The 18,567-nt window shown below is 36.0% G+C and overlaps 1 pseudogene; it reads right to left on the bottom strand.

Annotated features, from left to right (window-relative positions):
• Positions 1–74: 74 nt before the first annotated feature.
• LOC113081411 (uncharacterized aarF domain-containing protein kinase 1-like) overlaps positions 75–18,567 on the bottom strand; it is a 46,453-nt pseudogene continuing 27,960 nt past the window's right edge.

The following is an 18,567-nucleotide window of genomic DNA, read 5'->3' as shown; positions in this document are numbered from 1 at the left end:
AAATACTGAGAGCTATCAAGAGTCTTAGACGGCTAAGTAAATGGAAACTGGTGTTTCATGATGTTGTAGCATTACAGAAAGACAGATGAGATTACTTGATAGTTGTTAATATGGAATCTTGTGGGCCTCATTAACTGCTTCGGGTTAAATTGAAGGCCAGCAAATCCCTCACTGAGACAAACACAGTTCAATAGAATACCACTAGGACTACACCATTTTGTAACTCCAATTAATCAACGCAGACACAACCCATGGTTTTCAGCAAACTTAACATGACATGCCATGAATTAGCGTTTGGACAAAGAAACGAACCAAATGTCACTGCTAGAACGGCATTATCATATTTATCACAACATTATCTCCATGGATTTATATAGAGCTGTTACGTCTTCTGGGAAAACAGAAGTTCAGTGAACTGCAGGAGAGTTTGTACCGGTGTGTTTGCATATCTGCTTGTAATAAGAGGGACGTGGATATGTGCACTTCTTAAAACACATTAGAGCTTCAGGGCCACTTAAATGAAATGCTTTTAGTCTGCTGCAGTACATACAGACCTGGGTGCGCAGCTGACCTGGGAGTCAGCGGGTGAAAAATGGGGTGTAATATGTGATGAATTCGCTTCTATGTCGACTTTGTGGCAGTCTCGGCCGATGTCTTACTTGATACTGACCGTGATTGAGTAACACAATTTCCGTCTTACTGCTTTCAGGACACTTTCGCACCAGCACGTTGCCAGGGTGAGGATCACTTGACAAATATCATCTCACTGTATATCTTGCCCAGATTCCAGGGGAGATCTATGGAAAAGGGAGAAAGGAAAGAAAAGTAAGAGAAAGAGAAAAATAAACAGGTTAACCACACATACAGGTTTACCGGTCTTCCAACTCCTTTCACAGATACTCATTCTGCTGCATAGTAGCTTTTTGTAACAACTGGTCTTAAATGCAAAGATTTATTTAAGCACTATTTTATTTTGTTTAATCCTATATTGCAGAACTATAAATAAGTGATCCTGGACCACAAAACCAGTCTTAAGTGTACATTTTTCAAAACTGAGATTTATACATCATCTGAAAGGATCCATTTATTAGGATCGAACGATATTAGGCAGAGATACAACTATTTGAATATGTGGAGTCCTGGGGTGCAAAAAATAAAATAAAATGTAAAAAAAATTCTAAATACTGAGAAGATCACTTCTGAAGTTGTCGAAATGCATATTACTAATCAAAAAATTAGTTTTTATATATTTACGGTAGGACATTTACTAAATATATTAATATCCTAATGATTTTTGGCATAAAAGAAAAATCAACAAATTTGACCCATACACTGTTTATTTTTTTTTTTTTTGGCTATTGCTAAAAATATACCCAAGTGATTTAAGACTGGTTTTGTGGTCCAGGGTCACATATTACATTAGTACATGAAGTTTTATATATTATTATCTAATAATAATTAATCATTACATTTTACTATTAAAAGATTTACATAATAATGTATATAATGATTTAAACATCATATAAATGTAAAAAAGTTCATAAATAGTTTGAATAGCTTAGTGTTACTCAGTACTATACTAAGTAGATATACTAAAAACAAATATGTTTGATATATAAATAATAAAAAAAGTATTATTTTCTAAGTATAAACAATTTATATATATATATATATATATATATATATATATATATATATATATATATATATATATATATATATATATATATATATATTACAAATAAAAATACTTTAAGCAAAAAAAAAAAAAAAAAAAAAAAAAACACTGTTATTTAAAGCTTAACTTTCCGTATAGAAAATGTTAAACGTTTGTAAATATTATTCTTTAAATAAAAGGTCAATAATAGCTTTAATTATTCAGATCAATAAAACTTGGAGTTCAGATAATGGAAAAATTTAGTTCATAACACTGGTTAAGAGAAGCATTCTAAGTCATCAACATAGAAGTAAAAAAAAAAAAGACTTGCAACCTTTCAAAATAAAAGACAAACTATATCAACAAAAAAATGGCAGAAATATAACATATAGCATAAATGGTACATGTGGCGTGTGAAATGAGGTGCCCATTTAAGTTTATGTAAAATGTTTTCCCGAAGACGCCATGGCCCCAACAGATGAGAAAGTATTTATTATAAAACAACCCCCAATGCAATTATTCCACCCACTCTCACTCTTTGAAGATAAGTTGTGATAAGCATCTCCCTGCAGCTGTGTTATAATGCAGAGAGCCAATGTGAAGTAGGATGAAGAAATGTCAGCCTGAAGCACAGAGAACAAATCAAGCATCTACTCATACTCCCTTTGCTGGTGTCCACATACAGTTTACCCCAATAATTGAAATTAATTAATTGTTTAGCTTAATTACTATTATTATTATATTTTATTATATTTTATATAATAATTTTTTATACAGTTATTACAGAACAGCACATGTTTCTTTGCTTCCTTGCAGGAACTGGTATTTTCTTCTGGAAATGCAAATGTAGCTATGGGAAGAAAAGTGTAGTGAAACATTTTTTGTTGTGAGCTGATGGATATTCTGTGGCACAACACATACTAATCGTGCCCAAATGAACACAGACGTATAGGATCTACTCACATGGCTAGGAGTTTATCAAGCCCTTGTGATTGGTGTGATTCATCGTAAATTGCTTTTCGAGATTGTGTAGCTCACAAAAGTGGTGATCTAAATCTTTTATGCCATCTAAAATGTAAAACAATGAGAGTGTGATGTGACTAAGACACCAGAACCATTGCTCTGAGCCGAATCTTTGATTAGCAAGACTTAAAAAAATCTTCTTTTGTGCTTATAACAGAGGAAAGAAACTTACACAGGTTTGGAACAACTTGGAGGCGAGTAAATGATGACAGAAGTTTCATTTTTAGGTGAACTATCATTTTAACTTCATCAAACTTCTAAATCAACAGATTAACCCCTGGACTTTGTGTAAAAAAATAAAAATAAAAAAATAAAAAAAAAATATTGACAGTGTGTAAAGTATACAGAAAGGTCAGGCAGTCAGATCCCTAACACACCCCAAAATCAAAATAATAATCATTATATTAAAAGCAATGCATCCTGGGATTACAGAGGACCCCTAAAGGCCTGATTGGGCATGCATAGACAGCGAGAAGAGTTTTAGTATGCTAATAAACACTTTAGGATGCGGCGGATGAAAAGCTCATCAACAGTGCCCTTGGAGGGAAGACGCAGACGAATATCCCCAAGGCAGGGTGCCATGTGAAGGGTATGCAAAAGGCAGATTAAAAGAAGTTGTGTGGAGCAAAGTGAACTTGATGCAGGAAAATAAAAAGTGGGTGAGGCTATTTAAAGGTGAAGTGAATAGTTTTATAGGTCATTGCTTGGTGCCCCTGTCTGATTGTATATACATAATATGAAAAACGTGATATACCTTTGTCGCTACTTCGATAAAGGCTTAACAAAAAAGGTAAAACTCTCTATAAAAAAAAATTCAAATCAAATTCAGTCCATGCAAAAACTATAAACTTGCCAGTTTTTTCCAAAAAAGAGGTGTTGCCCACACTCTGCTGCAGCAAGAAGCAGTTACTATTTACCTACTGTTTCTACTATTTAGTATAGATCACCAAGGCTGCATTTATTTGATAAAAAATATAGTAAAAACAACAATATTGTGGAATATTATTACAATCTAAAGTTTTCTATTTTAATATATTAATATACACTTCTGTGCACTACTGTGCAAAATCTGTAAAAATTCCTGTAATCTCTTACAGGAAAAAACACACACACACACCAAAAATGATCAATTTCATCTACTAAGGAAATAGGCAGAAAATCATGAACTGTAAAAGGTCACCGGGCTCAGCTAACCCCAACTGAGGCCATCACAAAAACAAATATTTGCTATTGGCTAAAGAACGCGTCAATGAAGTGCAAAATTAGCTTGCAGTATTGCAAATAAATATCCTGTCTGTCCTCCAATTCCTCCTCTATCCATGCCTCTATGCCGCCTTCAAATCCCGCTCTGCTCTCTTCTTCCGCTGGGGTAGAAGCGAGTGCATGCAGAGAATAAATCATATTTTCTGTCCCATTTCTCCAAACTGATGAGTCTGTTTCCCTGGCAGCGTTGGAGCGCACCATCCACAGGGAGACGACGAAGGCCCAGGCTGCTCTGACAACTTCACCAGCAATGCATACCAAAGAAGATAAGGAAAAAAAAGGGTGGGGGGGATTCATGCCAGCGGCCAACACGTACACACACCAATTTAATGCGTGTTTGACGCATGTTTGAAGTTTCATAAGCAGGAGGCTGATGCACCGATCCCACGTACGTACATAGTCAGAATGACTCAGCATAGGACTCCTTTAATGCTAGAGTTGGCCCTTTAGAAGGATGCCGTCTTCACATGCATGCTGTGTTGCATGCTGTTTTGCAAAGGGGGTTCAACCAGCTCAGGGACCAGGGACAGGACACCTTCTTTCAACAGCATGCTAAAAATAGCTAGAGCTGGAAAGTCTTCCTTCTGTACTCGTTTGAGGATGTGGTTTGTGTCACAGGACACAAAAAATTCACCTGCCAGAGAATCTCTCTTTGGAGACAGAAAGATGCAGACGACACAGAGAAATGTGCCTTTCGCAATGCACATGTGTTATTATCTGCCACGACGGCCTGAGTGGATGATATCTACCTGAGCATTACCTGAACACAGCTGGCCTGTCGCGTTGTGCTAGATTGAATTTTTTATTTTATTTTATTTTTTTCAGAAGGGACGATGCAATTACTCCTACTGGGGCTCTTGACACAGAATAAAAACTCTCCATATGGACCTCTTCTGCCGGCCGAGTGAATATCATGTCATTGTGGCACAGCAGAATGATGAGAGCTATAGAGAAACACATGAAATACTTTCTCTCTTTCAGTATCCGGGAAAAAAAAGAAGTGTTACACACAGTTCACAAAACAGAAGCTGGTTTATGTCTGACACTCTTAAAAATAAAGGTTTCTCATTGGCATTGATGGTTCCATAAAGAACTTTCAACATCCATGGAATCTTTTCATTACACAAAAGTATCTTTATAATGGAAAAAGGTTCTTCAGATAGTTTTTATTGGCCTAAATATACTGTAGTCAGTGTGAAATGCTCTTTGCAGCCCATTTTACTGATGTAGTCTGCTGTATATTAGAATGAAACATAGATGTAAGATAGATGAGTAAAAATGTAGGACAGGCTTTCAGACTATTTTAGTTTTTACCATTTTAATATTACTTTAAATAAATTTGTATATTTTCTAATTTTGCTTTAATTTTAGCTAAACTTTTAGTAATTGTAGTTTCTGTCGTAGTTTTTGGTGGTTGTTCGTGGTAATCAAACCTGGAACATGACGACATTAAACAGTGTGAATTTAGATTTCGAGTTGACACACAAGAAGGAAACCACAACAACATGAAGCTCAGATCATAGTTGGTCTACAATGCATAAGGTCTCAAAGACTGAAATGACTAACCCCAAATTACTTTTTTCTGGATGACCAACCAACTATTCACCCTTGTTCTAAATCCAACCAAAAAGCTCAGACACATCCGTAACACTCAAATTCTCTGTCCTGGGCAACTGAGCCAGTTACATCTGGTTATTTACACGGACAACATAAAGTGAATGTCACTGGATTTAACTTTCAAAAAGCAGATTTATTTAAACCTTCCTGTTGTAATCTTGGCTGATCAATATAGGGTAAGACAAAGAGAAAGACTTTTAATAACAGAGCGCAGCACTAAATCTAATGAGCCGCTCACAGCGGCTGGCACATGTGCGGCTGAATTGGCAGATCTGTGAGGGAGATAAGAAGGTCCAGCCCTCTGGCATCATCATTCTCTCCCTTCCACAACCCTGCAACACAACATACACAAATGTCTATGACAAAAGCTTGAATTACTTTTTGGTCTAACTGGCCTCTCTAGAACTTATGTATTATTCAACCTCCACTCACAACAAGACTCTGAGAACAGAAGCTTTGGGGGTTTACAGGAGTTAGGATGGAAAGCCATCACGCATTAACATCTAAGGATGCAATAAATATCACTGTTTTGGCTAATACAGTTGATAAATATTCTGTTTATTAAAACATATATGTGAATTTTCTCATAAATACACACACAAAAAAAAAAAATACAAAAACAGATGTTTATTTTGATATTTGCTTAATAATACTTTCAAATGATTATTAAATAGGCTAAAAAGTAATTTAAAAAAATATATATTTTTATTATAATTATAATTTAACTAAAAATAAGCAATAACTATCTTCATGGTATGAATACATGGGCGATTCTAATTCTACAGTATACTAATTTATACTAACAAATGCTTCAAGTGGATTCATGGATTCACAGGCATCATGTCCTTATAATATTCACTATAAAACTAAAACAAAACTAAAATGGAAACAAATTAAAACCATTAAAAATCATTTATTTATTTTAAATAAAATACTTATGTATAATATCATTTTATGTACTAAAATAACAAACTTGAAATAGTTCCTGTGGCTCAATGGTAGAGCATTGCATTAGCAGCACAAAAGGTTATGGGTTTGATTCCCAAGGAACACATACTGGTAAAAAAATGTATGGTCTGAATGCACTGTAAGTTGCTTTGGATAAAAGTGTCTGCTAAATGTAAAAATTATTAAATAGAGACATGCATTCTTTAATTTCAAAAGGCCCCTTGAAACGATTATATTTTAGCACTTTCTTTTGCAGCTAAAATTTTACATTTTCTGAAGAAGGTATTGTGCGAAGTTGCTAGGTAGTTGCTTGAAAAAAATACAAATAAATAAACCACGAAATTGTCGAAAAAACGAAAGAAATATAGTTTTAAAGAAGCTAAGCAAATACCACTAATCATCCCACACATAAAATGGAGTACATTTGTAGTCCTCTACATAGGCATTATTTATGATGTCTGATTGAGGTATTATTTGAGGCTTTATTTATGATGGCTGATTGAGCGTTATGTGTGACTACGACAGTTGAGTGTAGTTCCAGGGCTCAGTTAAAGGCCCATGCTGAGCGTCAGGTACTGAAAGAAGTGTTTGTTTCAATCTGCAAGCATGTCATCCACTCTAAGACAAGCTGTCTTCTTTAATATCTCACCTCCGCCATGCTTGTCAGTCGGGATTTCCTGTTAGGACGCCTCTGTTTGACCTAAATACTGACAACCTAGCGACACACACATGAGCGGAGCCAGAGAATAGCTCGTTCCGGCACCTTGACACTGCAAAAGAGGGGGAAAAAAGGCCTGTGTTCATAATATCAATTATACACTGTATCATTATCCACAAGTCCCTTTCAGCAGGAGGATAAGCCAGTGCAGGCTTTTTGTACTGTCAGCGCCGAGCACTGTCGGCATGTAGAAACACGACTCACAGTCACCTTAAAGAGGACGAGCGGGCTGACAGGCAGAGCGCAGCGGAGCTGGAAAAAAAGTCCTCTAATGCCGCTAATGCATAACAACACAGAGCATTACTGAGAAGCCATTTACAGTCCTGCATCTCATTAATCAGTGTCCAATGGGAGAAAGAGCCACCAGCACCACAAACAATTGATCTCAAAAGGACGCCGTCTTTCAATTATGGTAATTAATTACGTCTTTTCTATTTGTTATCTGGTGGGCTGGACAGGGGCGACAATGAAGAGAGAGTACGAGTGTGTTGCAGCAGGAGACGACCACTGGAGCACCATTCTTCACTGTCACACTTCAGTGTCACAATCATCATGTTTGATTGGACGATGTCAAGCACGTTGAAAGATGGCAGCGCGACTTCACAGGCTTTTTTTGTGAGGCTGCTGGTAAACAGGGATACTTTACCCAAAAATGAAAATTCTGTCATCATTTACTCACCCTCATATAGTTGCAAACCTATATGAATTTCTTTCTTCTGTTGCTGGTAGCTACTGAATTCCAGGGTGTGTGTGTGTGTATATATATAGATAGATAGATGGATGGATGGATGGATGGATGGATGGATGGATGGATGGATGGATGGATGGATAGATAGATAGATAGATAGATAGATAGATAGATAGATAGATAGATAGATAGATAGATAGATAGATAGATAGATAGATAGATAGATAGATAGATAGATAGATAGATAGATATATGATGCCAATGCCTACCAATAACCATTTGGTTACCAACATTCTTCAAAATATCATATTTTGTGTCCAACAGAAGAAACTCGTACAGGTCTGGGACAGCTTAAAGGCAAGTAAAATGTTTTTTTTTTTTTTTTTATTCAATAAATGGGATTCAATAGGATCATTCACCAAAAAAAAAAGAACATTGTCATCATTATGATCATTGTTGTTTATTGTTATCGAATCCTGTCATCATTTACTCATATTTATGAGTCTTTACAAATTACTTTATTCCACTGAACACAAAAGAGATTTTGAAGAATTCGGTACAAACTGATCCAACAGTTAAACACCTAAAACACTTCTGAGGAGACAAAAACCAACATCAAGTGGTTCCAAACAGTCAAAGATTTGGTTTGATTCAGAAGATGTGGATTACAGACTTTCACACCTTACTACTGCGCTGATGACTCTTTGAGACAAAAAAAATCATTTTAGCAAGTCTTACAACAGCATCTCTCAAAGGGGACTCAACTTCCTGAGGAATATAATTGAGTTTGAGGCTTTTAATAGGTGCTGGCAATGAAGGATCAACACTTGACAGGTGGCTTTACTCCAGCGCTGGCTCTGCTCTCTGTGACAGCTGCGTGTCTTCACCTCCTCATTACATACTTCATAATAATCACATAAATAATATCAACAAATCCTCTGCCAAGTCAAGTTTGTTTTTGCCAACTTTTTACTGTTAGATTATCACCACCATTTTTTTAATACAAGTAAAAACCAACTTTTTAATCAGCAAAGACACATTACATTGATCAAAAGACATGACTTCTATTTCAAATAAATGCTGTTATTTTAAACTTTCTATTCATAAAAATAAAAAATAAAATAAAAAATAAGTAAAATAAGTATCATAGTTTCCACAAAATTATTAAGCAGCACAACTGTTTTCGACAGAAATCTTTCATGAGCTGCATATTCTAAAGGATCATGTGACACTGAAGACTGCAATAATGGTTTTACCGTGTTTTAAATCAAATAAAGGCAGTCTTGATGAGCATAAAAGACATTTAAAAGCATAAAAAATATGGCTGACCGATTCTTTTGAATGCGAGTGCACATACATTTGTTGTACATAACGTTTATTTATAATTCACTTATAATTACAGAAAATAGCTTAAAGCCAACACATGAAGGTAATACAAGATTCATTTATCCATCTTCTCATCATTTCCTGTGATAATTCATCAATTTCTTTTAAAATCTAATGCAAAAAAAAATTATATATATATATATATATATATATATATATATATATATATATATATATATATATATATATATATATATATATATATATATATATAATTATTTTCCAATTCTGACATTCTGAGAGAAGGAAAAGAGCCATAGAGAAATTATGTAATAAAAAATAAAAGGATAAAACACTACTAAAATCTTAAGGCAAAAATAGCATCAGGGTTGATTCACCCTCCACACTTAGTCTCTCTCAGATCAGCATGGATGCTGTAACAGATCCAGGGCCCTCCAGAGACCTCGTAGAGGAGTAGAGGAGGACTCTCACAGCAGCCCAAAGGCTCATGTGGCTATTTAAAGAGCGCTCAATTCTCTGTGATGTAGGAATCACTGCTAATAGAGATAATTCCTCGCACTGTCTGACCCAGAAGGATCGGCCAGATGGGATTTGACTTACCACACACAGACACACTACAAACACACTGGTTACTAGTTTACATCCTCTTAGCTACATGCTATTGGGGGTTTATTTTACAAACACAGCCAAAACCATGTTTAATGCACATTATAAAAAAAAAAAAATGATAATAATTCCTTAAGATTAGCCTGATCATATGTTTTCTTACTTACATTCATTCACATTATATATTATATTATCAAGCATAATATGATAATAGTCTTGTTCGAAATCCTATAGAAGCCGGCAGCAGCAGGGAACTATAGCAACATACAAATATTAAGTAAAATATTTCAAGCTTTTTATTATTAGTACTTTCCACTGTTGAATGGAAATTACTGAGCATGTTGCAATGCATTCTGGGATTGCATCAACCACGATGCTGCTTTACAAATTGGTTAAAACAAGCATTATGTTTCTGTCCATCATATAAAACAGCTATTGCACCAACATGCTTCTGCTTTCTAGGTAGTGCAGTAGATTTAAGCACAGGGATAATTCACCATTACTAATCTCATCACAAATAAAGCAGTCATTACTGATACAATTCAAATACATTCAATAAGGACCTTAGCTCAAGCTAATGTACGGAGTCTTTACACTTTGGTGCATCTGGATAGTAAAGAAAATAATAAAACAATCCGAGATTCCGTGCACGTTGGCGGAACACAGAGAGAAAAGTCCATTCCAGCCATCATCAATCTTTTGATTACTTACACGCCAGCTCCCACACAGAAGCTCGCAGATGCCAGAGCCAGTTAATAATTCTATCCATTTTCAGAGGTAGACTCCATCATTTATTATGTTCTATATCTATCTCATCAGCTGTCTAATAACTCTCATCATCATTGGCTAATGCCAGAGCCAGTGTTCGGCCCAGATAAAGCGCTTGGCTACACTGTTTGCTTTATTTACTTTTGTGAGCATTGTAAAGGCTGACCAGCGGCTAATGAATACTGCAGAGGGAACGGTCGAGGTTACGGAGAGCAGGAATGTCCGTGACGCTGGCTAATATAGCGTTGACTTTAATCATTACCACTTATCCTGGTCGCATCTGGGAGGAATATTTTGCATGCAGTGATTCTATAATGTACTCTCAACCTCTGAGAGAAAAAAAAAGACTTAGAGTGTCAGGTAGTCAAGGTCTGATGCTGTCACATGAAAAGAGTGTAAACATTTCGGAAGCTTCTGTTGGATATTATGAACCTGTGACCTCTATGCAAGAGAGAAACAGAGCACAGGAGGAAGGAACAGGGTGATGGGGCATTTACACCATGATTGACAGACTGAGGGTTTCTAGGGAGGAGAGCTGACTGATCTGGAGCTCTTTATGGTAAGTTAAAGAACCTTAAGCACTAATTTATCTTCATGGATGCAATAAATTAAAAGCCATAAATTTTTTTTTCTAAAATTGTCATCCAATTTTAAATGGGTTTCCCTCCAAATCTGTTCTGATGACAATACATAAAATCCGGAGTCAAACTAAGCCTTTAGTAGTCAACACATACTAATATTATGACTTGATCCTCTTTCCATCCCATCTAACCAGCCTTCTACATTGTTTACCAGCACACAAATGTACATCTGATGTCCTTTATATGCACACGCAACCCTGCTGCTCAGTAGCACAATTTCTCATTCTAACATTTGACAACATGTGCTTTGGGAGCCTCAAAATCCAATGACAGTATGAAATCTAACAATGATTGGAATTTCACACAGCTAATTTCCCAAAGGGTTTTTCCCTATTTGCCAGGATTTCCAACCAACAAAATGAAATTTAATACTGCTTATACAATTAGCATGTGTCCAGTTTATTATTTGAATGGACTCCTGCAACCTGACATAAGATAATGGAAATATAGCCGCCGCCAATTATTGCTGACACTGAATAACAATATTTAAGTGCGCATATATATATATATATATATATATATATATATATATATATATATATATATATATATATATATATATATATGCAAACACACATATATAATAATTGTCAAATAAAAATCACATTAGATATAAAATTGTCTATTATAATGCAATGACAGACATTTTAATCGTAAACTGCTAATATTTATGATATAATTTATGTTATAATATTCATTTTAATAACTAATAAATACAATTATAGAAACATGTAAATTAGAAGGTACAAAAATGTCATAATATTATAACTGTAATATTAGACCGAACTACAGTATTCTATAAAATGGCTACACTAACATTTCACTAAAATATAATAATTTATAATAAACAAATTTACTCATATAATATTTATTTCAAATAAATGCCAATTCATAGATATTTTGGCATATATATAAAAAAGATATTCATACAACAATGGCTTACGTGTGTTTTTTGGGGGCTACTGTATTTACATAGATATTTTCGAATACATTTCAAAAGCATTTCTGCTTCGTTTCTGAATATAAAGTAAAGCTTTTCACGCAAAACCTTGACTGTAGGTGCGGTTTAAGCCACCAAAAACATGCTCTTCACAGTCTTCAGGTCCCGCTGCTCGGATGCCCTTCCAGAGAGCAGACTCATTTCCTCTTGCAGCCTCCAGCTCTGTTTCCCACCAGCTCTGCTAACCCCCCGTAGCTCTGCAATTTCAAAATGTTTTCTTTTTTTAAGTGTCTTTTTAAGCAAGCGGGCTGTACTGCCTTTTCAACTTGTTCCAATGGAGAGCGTCTCTTAAGCAAAGCCCCATTGAGCGGCCACGTGGCACGCTTGCTAATACCATGATCACTTTTATTCCCTCGAGCCTCTAAAATCCTCTTAAAAGCGCTCAGACGTAGTCGCGCACACACACCCACGGCACCACACTAAAACAAGACAGGGAAAATATAAGCGGAAGCATTCGCTAAATTGCTGCACTCCAAATGAGTCTGATGAACTGAGCCCTTTGATTGCATTTTCAAGCTCTGCATAAAATTTGTACGCCATTTTCTTTTAATATGCATCCTCATTTGCAACACTGTACCGGGAACATCAGTTAATCAGTCCCGCCCATAACCCAGTCCGCTATCTCCAAAGAAAAAGAAAAATGGCTAGGCAGAAAAAAAAAAAAAAAGCAGTGGTTATGCGTGACACCGTGTAAAGGAAAATAAATGTTATCTGCACTTGTGTGTACGTGCGAGTGTGAGTGAGAGGGGGGTGTGGTAAACGCTTGATGTGCCATCCACCCACCAACCGTTCCCTCCTCCATCTTTCAAAGGTGTGCAGTGCCCTTTAAGCACAGCTCAGTGGCTTACAAGACCGGTTTCAGACCGTGTTTACCCGTCTGTCAGGCTCACTGATGCCTGGGTGTACAACGATAAGGAAAGGTTGCCGTTTAAAGCCTCAGCGAGCTTTGCTAAACAAACTGGCGGCAAATGTGCATATTAAATCAGACAGACAAAACCGGTTGGAGGAAATATAATGACAGAGTGACACAAACAAAGCAGGTGCTAAAATGATCCCATTTAGTCATTTAACAAAAGCCAGCACATTTGCACGGCTTTCAGCGGCCGCAGTCTTTTCCTTGCTCTGAGTTTCTAACCATCTCAGTGTCTGCTTTCCATATTTCCCTCTCTTCCATGGGTGAGACATCCATGAAATCTGGGAATATGATGAAGGAAGCTGCTTGTAAAATAACTAAAATATTATATTTGGGTGAACAGGATGGCATCCATGAACAGTATCCATGTTTATAGTAAGTGTTGAGGAGACTAGAGCTGGGCGGCAAGATGGTATATACATTGTGTGTACATTTTGAAGAATGTTGAGATTCAAACAACACTGGACCCCACTGACTTTCATTATATGGACAAAAATAGATTTTATTTTTATTTTTTTAATGAAAAAAATATATATATATAAGTTTATTGGAATATACAAGTATATAGGCATTGTCATATTTCATGGAAAAAAACTTAGGACATTTTATTACAAAGTTTAAATAGAATTTGAACAGACTTTGACTTTGAAAACACCTAAATAGAAAAATCTCGAGGTGTTTCCATCAACAAATGTCAACAAAGACCTGTGCAACCCATTTAAGACTATTTTTGGACCTAATAAAATAAAACAATGGATTAAATATATTTAATATGCTCCATATCATCCAAAAACAGGCATTACTACACGTTATTTCAAATTTGTAAACTGTACAAAATACTGCGACATACAATTTTTGCTTATATATAAAATGTTTTATAAGATTTTGGTCATAACCCCCACCTGTGAGCATTGCAATGATGAGAGCATAGCAAAATTTGTGATTTGCATGTTAGGAGGAGTGAAGTTCACTAATCTATCTTTTTTTATGCATTTATAATTTTTTTTTAACTATTCCCAACTAACTGAAAAAATAATTTACCCTACTCCAGTTTACCCTATTCACCATCATCAAATAACAAGAAAATGATAATGCAATGGCAATCTTGATGTATAATATCCCAGTGTGAACAGACACTAGGCCATCGATCAATAGTCCATTAGCATCCGTTTCTCCGTTATCCCCCAGGCCTCACAAAAGTCATCTTCCTCAGTTTATTCATCCCCTGGCCCCACATGACAGCAGATTAGCTCACTCAGTAGTGCTTCCATTCTAACCAAAGCCATTGTGTGCAACCGCATTCACCCTGAGACCAGAGTCACCTTAACGAAAGTGCAAAATTAAAAAGGTGCTCGATCTCACAGTGAGTCCTTGTGCTGACAAAAGCGGCAGAGTAGAATAAATTGCAGCTACGACGGAAAAAACAGTCTGTGATAAAAATATGAAAAAGAGCCTGATTTAATTTAGTGCTCATCTGCTAAGGGCTAGAAAAATGAAATGAAATTTGAGAGGCATAATTCATCAAACCAAGCAGTGATGTCAAAGCCTCTCAGTACGGAGCAAAGAGAAAAGTCTTCAAAGCTTCCAGAACCCATGGCATCAAACGTCGCAGGGAACGTGACTGCTTCATTAACATTCCCAAACACTTTTCCATACTCAAATTAACTTCGGCATTGTGAAATTACTGATTAAGTGATCTTGAGTGGTGGAGCTGAGACAAGTGCTGTTTGCTGGGCTGCTGTTCTGAGGGTTTCTGACGAACTGGTGCTCTGTTTTAGAGTTCCGCAGAGGTAAGGGCGTCTCTCTTACCTCATTGACATTGATGCCATTTCTCCTCATGTACTCTCGGTCGTTGACCTGACCGCCCTCTGCATAGTCCATGGTTAGAATACGCTTGGTGGAAAGATCCCAGTGAATCTCCAGGATCTGGGAGAAAACAAAACAAAGCAAATGTCAGTTTTTACAGGATGAGAGAGTGGGGTAAGTTGTGCCACATCTTATTTCAGTACTTCTAGGCAAATTAAATGTGTATTTTAAATAAATAATGATAAAAAAGGTCTCTAAAGCACAATCCCATTCCCAAGTCTTATTTTTGACATTTAACATTTTTGCACTTCTGTGAACCAGTTAGGAATAAAATTTTGAAGTGGTTAAACCATTTTTAGCATATTGTATTTATTTAGATAGTATTGGTATGGTTGATATACAGTTGCTAGAGAGTTCTAAATGTTTTTTGGAGTATTGCAACGTGGTTGCGAGGGAGCTGAGTATTTTTTAAGCATTGTTATGTGGTTACTAGATAGTTGAGTGGTTTTATGCTGTGCAGTCCCTAGCGTGCTCTGAGTGTTTTTTTTTTTTAGCATTGCTATAAGTTTGCTAAGGAGTTCTAAATGTTTTGTAGAGTGTTGCTTTGTGGTTGCTAGGGAGAAGTGTATTTTTTAAGCATTGTTAGGTGGTTTCAGGCGTCGCAATCTAGTTTTGTTCTTTAAACTGTTGTTATTGAACAGCCTACAGTATTTTTTGTTGACCATTTGGTCCACAATCCACCTCTCTCCTCTATCTGGTCAGATCCGAGGCAAACACTTGACGCCTGACAGTATACACACATGTGCGTGCTTCTCGTGACATCATCTTTAGCAACTTGTTTTTCAGTTCGGTTCCATACACACTGCACAGAGTCTCTGTAAAATGTGGCTGTCACTCTTGTATTTTAGTGAATCGTGTGTGTACAAAAAGCGATTAAGTAGTAAAAGGCGAACTTACAAATGGGTTTAGCTGTAATGTATAGTACGTGGCCTATCTGTATTTCCAGACAATGACATCGTGAAAATGGGTTCCAGCTATAAAATTTGTAGTGACGGATAATGCCAGATGCGCAGAATTAGCAATAATCTGCACATAAAGATCAAAGAAGCAGGCGTTTTTGATGATTTAGATGATCTTCCTTTTCCATACAACAGCTTCCTGTTGCTGAACATCACTGCTTATCTGGTGCATCGCTCTACCACCTCATCTCACTAACTAAAAATGTGCTCTACCTAACGAGGAAGATTCACTGTTTGTTTGTTTTTTTGTTTTTTAAGGCCTGGCTTTTGCCACCACCTCCGGTGACACACTTTCAACCTAGTTCCTCTTCCACTCTCTTTATCGAACAAACGTCAACTATAAAAAAAAACTCCCTTACCACCATATAACCCAGCCATTTTTCAGATTTGTGCAACAGCCAAACGCTCTGAACTGCCTGCGATTCCACTGCACTGCCGCCACTGTATAATCACGCTTGTTTTACAGGGTGAGAGGCTGATGCAGAGAGCCTGGGATTTATTCCTGACATGGCAGCTTGTGCACAACTGTCAAACATTTTGACAGAGCTAATAGTGTGCATTAGAGGCACAAATCTGAGGGTGTAAACCCAGGCAATTCTCATTACCCTGCTGGGCCAGCCAGGACTCTTTGTTATTCATTAAAAATGAAAGAGGGACTTGCCTGGAAGCATTTGGCAGTTGTTATGATGGATTATTTACCTTGCAACGTCTTTTTGCTGGGGAGAAATATGAGGGTACTGGCGTCTAGCCGAAACAGTGTGGAAAAGTATAAGTTGAAGCTATGGTGTTTTAACAGGACTTGTAATGTGACTTGCTTCACTTGAAAGTTGATAAAATTCTAAGAATAAAATGTCGAAATGTAAAAAAAAAAGTTAGAGCTTTTTGTTTTGTAGTGCTGGAGTTTTCATTGCATTCATGCAACCTTGAAGGGCACACTACTCTTAAGAGTCGTTCCAAATGAAAGTGAGCAACTGAATTCATTCCTGAAGGCTGTTGACAAAGTAAAAATCAGTGGTCACTTCAAGAAAGTAATTTAGCCATTCATGAACCTGGCTAGCAAGTCCTTGCGATTCATTTTAAAAGCCGAGGTCATTTAAGACACTAAGATCTTTTAAAAAGACCAATTGCTGCTGTATACCCAAAGACTGTCAATGGGAAAAAATATTTACTTTTTTTTTTTTTATGGTTTTGCTAAATGCCACACTGAATAAGACTGTAACAAACCTTCAGAAACTTGAACTGCTTGAACATGTATGCTATTTTCTCAACTTTTTGTCCCTCATTGAGGAGTCCAGCTCTAGAGGCATGTTATTCTTGGCTTCTTCCACCAGCCACATAAAGGCAAAGTCTGGAAACAACCAGAGGACAACCTGCAGGAGAAACTGAAAACAGACAAACATTTAGTTTTATTTATTTACTTTATCCATTGCATGTATGTTATATGAAAAAGTTTGATCAGCACAGAAAAGTACAATTAAATTGCATCACAAAAGCAAAAGCGAAAAAGTGAAAAAAAAAAGAAAAAGAAAAAAGAAAAGTAAAACATTCTAAACATCTTATGGTCTCTGTAAAGGGTATCAACTGTAGAATACATTAAACTGAAGCCCAGACTCTGAATAAGACCTAGTCATAATAGAGTAATTATATGTGATACAAATTAAATTGTAGGTTCATAGACAAATGGCTATTTTCAATAAAATGAATGAATATAAACTTTTGGTTAAATGATGGATTCTATTTCTTAATCACTAATGGGATGTGAATAGGCCCCTAGATGGATCGAGCCATACATAGGCGTGTGACAATGTTAAAGCGTGTGAATTAGGCATCAGAAACCAGGCATCGGCAGATCTGCTCCGTCTGTAATTACCTCCATCACAACAATGTCCTTGGAGCTTTGGCCATGTTTGCACATGAAGTCTGAAATAAATTAAATTAAAGTTATTTATTTATTTATTATTATTATTATTATTATAAAAAAGAAGTAAACTTTAGCCAGAGGAATCCTAAATATATAGATAATTTTTTTAAAGAAAATAATAATTAAATAAAGATATACAAATATTTTTTTATTATATATATTTATATATTATGTTATTGTAATATATTAAAATTATAAATATTATGTACAAGAAATATAATTCTTTTTTAATATAAGTAATATAGCACAATATTCAGGATTGTATACAAAATAACTATAAATATAATGTTATTAAAAAATATATAATCCCAAATAATATAATAATAACCTGTACCAAGGTCTGAGTCATTTTGTGGCTCTTTCCAACACTTCCCCAAAAATGTTTTATACTCAATGTAAAAACGGTCTACAAAGAAATATGTTATTCCACAAGGAACAAATCATTTAATTGCCAGTTCAGTTATAACAGTGGGGGAAATTATGTTGAGCAGGGTGTAAGCAGGGCATCTTGTAAATGCAGTTGGTGAAAAATAGCATGACTGATCAGTATGTCACTTTTTTCCTGCGATGCCAACTGCAATGAATATTCAACACAGACACAACAGGGGCAGTGGAAGGGGATGCCAAGAGGA

Source organism: Carassius auratus, unplaced genomic scaffold, assembly GCF_003368295.1.
Source record: "Carassius auratus strain Wakin unplaced genomic scaffold, ASM336829v1 scaf_tig00034290, whole genome shotgun sequence".
Taxonomy (NCBI): Eukaryota; Metazoa; Chordata; class Actinopteri; order Cypriniformes; family Cyprinidae; genus Carassius; species Carassius auratus.
Note: the sequence above shows the minus strand (reverse complement) of the source record. Positions and strands in the feature narration are given on the sequence as shown.